General features: G+C 35.7%; 1 non-coding gene across 1 annotated transcript; it reads left to right on the top strand.

The window, feature by feature from the left end:
• The first annotated feature begins 3,866 nt into the window (after positions 1 to 3,866).
• Positions 3,867 to 3,974, top strand: LOC111741698. The gene has a single exon (XR_002781065.1). It is a non-coding gene; the product is annotated as a U6 spliceosomal RNA (small nuclear RNA).
• Positions 3,975 to 4,288: the final 314 nt, after the last annotated feature.

The following is a 4,288-nucleotide window of genomic DNA, read 5'->3' as shown; positions in this document are numbered from 1 at the left end:
CTGCAGGCAAAGGTTGCACATCTAGCTTTAATTGTCCCAGTTTAAGAGCAAAGAGGGAATACACATTAGCTCAAGATTCAGTGTCCATGAAGACAAACAAGCTGATGCAAGAAGTAGGACTATTCTTTTTTTTTTTTTCCCAATTAACCAATGCAAACTTTTTTTAATGCAATCTTTTATAATAGTCATCTTTTTTCTTTTTCTTTTTTTATACAATTCTGTAACACATTACCTGAATATTGCATTGTGTGTTTCCCCAAATTCAAGTCTTTTAGTCATCATATATTTGACCCTTTTACCCTCTTCTACCTTCCTCACCCCACTTTCTCTCTGATAACCACCATACTGTTTTCTGTCTGCGAGTTTTTGTTATTTGTCTTGGTTGTTCATTTGTTGCTTTCAGTTTCATATTCTATAGATGAGTGAAACCTTATGGTTCTTGACTTTTCCTGTCTGACTTATTTTGCTTAGCATGAGATTCTCAAGATTTATCTATGTTGTTGAAAATGGCAGAATGTCATCTTTTCTTATGGCTGAGTAGTATTCTATTGTATATAAGTAGGACTATTCTTGATGCTGAGACATGTGACACATCCTGTGTTGATCAATTTCTTTAACAATATCCCTTTGCTATATCTACTGACAAAAAGACTTGAATAACAGGAGAAAATGTCAGGAAGACACTCAGACCTCAGGCAAAATGCCTGGGAATACCAAGCATGTGACTTACTAGCATTCCATACTTTTTCCTTATCAAAGCCTTGTACATAGTTTCCCTGTTTTCCCTCAACTGGTATGTTCCCTGATGGCTGTTAAGCTAATATATCCCCTTTGCCTGGTACAGTATGGCAGTAATAAATATTTGAGAACAAAGGAGTAAATGAATAAACAAAGGTTAAAGTAAGATGATAAAGACATTTTAGGACCTGGGCTGAGATATGGTGCTTATTGGAGCTGGAATGAGTGACCCAGGACAGATCAGCTACAGGTTTGAGTCAGTGATGGGTATATTTACAAGTTATAAAGACTAGGAATATATTGAATAAACAATCACATGGCTTTCTGCTCTACAATACAAGTCTAGCCAGCTGGAGGGAAGCTTGGGTTCTAAAAGTCAACATATTGATATGGCAGATTTTAATGAAAGAATTAAAGTTACTAAGCATTATTCTTAAGTTCTGTAAGTCTTGGGCACACTAATGTGTTCCCGTTGCCAAGTGCTACCTACTCCCAGAAATAGTTCTTTTGGGCTTAGGATGGGTATCTGAACCCTAACCCTGACTTATGCCTTCTGCCTAGCTTAAATTTTTATCACCTTTATTTATTATTCATTTATTGAGAACCTACTTTTTATAGCAAACATTTTCTGCATATTTGGGATAAAGTGAAAAATAGATCCACATCCTGCCCTCACATAGCTTGAGTCCATAGAGTAGTGAGCAAATAAAGTTGAAAATTTGAAATTTTGTTGTAGTTTATTAGATAATTTTGGGGGAAACCCCAGTAGCCTTCTAGCCAGTTGCCAATCTGCAAGCCTGACTATTCAGTTTCTACTTCAAGCTGCTAACTTAAACCAGAGTTTACTTGCCTCAGAGTCAGCCTATCTTCTAAGGCTCCCCAGTATTCACCTTGAGAACCAGCCCTCTGGTCCAGAGTGTTAGCAGTCTGAGGATCATGTCAGGCATTCAAATCATGGTCCTATTCTAGTGTCTTTCCCTATCTTCCTGGCCTGATCTCTATTATTGCTGTACTAGAAAGACAGAATAAATTCACAACTGACAAAATGATTTAATCTCTCTGATCTGCAGTCTGTAAATAGGAATAATATACCTTCCTCTAAAGGTTTCTATGAAGGTCAAAGAAGATGAGATATTATTCTCTCATAGTGCCTGGCATAGCGACTCCTGATTTCTTTCTTAGTTCTTATGAACATAACTATTACCAGTAAGCTCTGCCTGAAGGAAGGAAGCAGAAGCCTAGGAAAACTAAAAAAGAGTTCACTGAATTTATAAATTGGGGTGATTCTGCTGGAGAGTACCCTTAAGTAAGTTATTACAGCTGTGATATATTAGTAATATTTGGGACAGAGTGACCTATCTTTTGGGAAATGCAGACAATGATATAGATTTCATAATCACTTTTGCTTACTCTCTTGTATTCATTTCACACTTCAAAATACGGTGACTTAAATTCTATATAGGAATAAATGTATAATATCTAAGAACTACTATGACTATTAATTGCTTTGAATTTAAATCTACAGGATACTTGTTAACCTATCTCTGTATAGCACCCATGTGAAATATTTAGCAATTAAATATAAAATTACAGGAAAAAAAACTTTTCCAGAAAAGAGAAAAAGATAATTTCTCTCATTTTTCTTTATATGTATTTTTGAATAGTACTGAAGTTTGGGGTGCCATTGTACTATTTAACTGTTGATTTGCATTTGAAATCTTCCAAATAGTGTAGTCTGAAGTGGCAATTTAGTTATATTATTATTCAGTCAATCCCCCACACTTGCTGTTCCTGAGGCTATGAGTCTTTATTAAGGTTATAAAATGCTTCAACCTTCATAAAAGGCACAGTGACTTCCCTTGAGGTCCAAAGCATTAATGATGAGGTGAAATGCAAAATCATTATCTGAGGGCAGAATCTCTCCTACCACGAAAGCTATTCAAATCATCTGATTGAAAGGCAAACCTATCCAAAAGCTAATAAAGAATCCTCCCTGGCAGTTGAAATATTGGGCAAATTGCTTTTCAACCTGTAATAGGATGTTAACTGGGTGACAGCCAAATGATGCTGCTGGTTCACTATATTCCACCTTTGTATGCTGGGTAATTGATGGTCTTTGGGTATAGAGATCAAAAGTTGTTGGTGAGTTTGCAAAGAGAAACTAACTTCACGGTGGAAAGGAGCAAGTGGTGAGTGTTTATTTCCTGCCATTATTTCAGCACCAAATGCTCTAAGAAGAAAGCCATGCTTCATTCAGAGTTAGTGTCATATTTGATTCAACTGTTTACGAAAACTTGTAAGTGCATCAGTAGAAAATTAACTGCTGACAACATGAGAAAATGTCACTTCTGTGAAAAAGAAGTCTTCCCTTCTTCTCTTCTAAGACAAAGCATTGTGCACCTATATATGTAATACCCATAGGTGATGGTGGTGACAAATACATGTCTCTAGCAAAACAAATCTAGTCTTCATCCTAGATTTGAAGACGATATTAAAAAGAAGCTCAAGTATTTGACAGCTAGAAAATCCATCTTGACCAGTCTTTACCCTACTACCTTAAATGTATAAATTTACTCATTATTTACGTGATGGAGGAAAATATTTGTCTATGAATACATGAAAATTCCAATCCCTTACTGTAACTTAGCATATTTATGTGGTAGGTGTTCTCAGGCTTCTATTGCATGATATGATGATTTAATGTATATACTATCAGAAAGACAAAGAATGTCCTAGTTAAAAAGGATCTAAAAAAATCAAGTTCATGGGATCCCATCTAGTTCATGAGTTCACAGAGGACCACTAATTCATAAAGGAGGAAATATAGGTCAATAATAATTTTCAACATTACATAAAATTTTCTGGAATCATATATTTACTGGTTGGTGTGGAGATCAGCTGTATTTGCTTTTGACCAACTCAGGGCACAAGTAACACTATTATCTGTGTCCTCAGCACTATTCAGAAGCTCTGGTTGGCAGTAAAGTAACTTATAGGAAGTACATAGAATCTGAGTTTTCTATTCAGGCTACAGTACTCAATGTAACCCTTAATGACTATGCAGTTCCCGATACTGTTGAAGCATTTTCTCATACAAACTAGGCATTAAAGCATAAGAAACAGCATTGGTGCTTGCTTCAGCAGCACACATATTAAAACTGGAATGATACTAAGAAGATTAGCATGGTCCCCTGAGCGAGGATGACAAGCAAATTCATGAAGCATTCCATATTTTTAAAAGAAAGACCATTTTTGTACTAGAAGTTGCTAACCGGTATTATGGAATTTTCCATACTGTCCTGTAAGTCACATGGACATTGGTCACGTGCAAGAAATTTAAACTTTAATAACTGTGATAGCTACATTGAAAAATACTTGTACTGAAATTAACGTGTCTTCATTTACTTTTAATTTTTAAATGTTTGTTAAAAGAGACTGTTTTTTTGTAGGAGGGTGAGGCAGAGGGTGGGTGATTTCTTTTGTGAGTGTAAAATAAATGAACACATATTGGGTGCAAAAACCAAAATAGCACTGGACTGAGACTCTGGAG

The sequence above is a fragment of the Pteropus vampyrus genome, unplaced genomic scaffold (genome assembly GCF_000151845.1).
Source record: "Pteropus vampyrus isolate Shadow unplaced genomic scaffold, Pvam_2.0 Scaffold3, whole genome shotgun sequence".
NCBI classification, from domain to species: Eukaryota; Metazoa; Chordata; class Mammalia; order Chiroptera; family Pteropodidae; genus Pteropus; species Pteropus vampyrus.
This window is presented reverse-complemented; position numbering and strand designations above follow the sequence as displayed.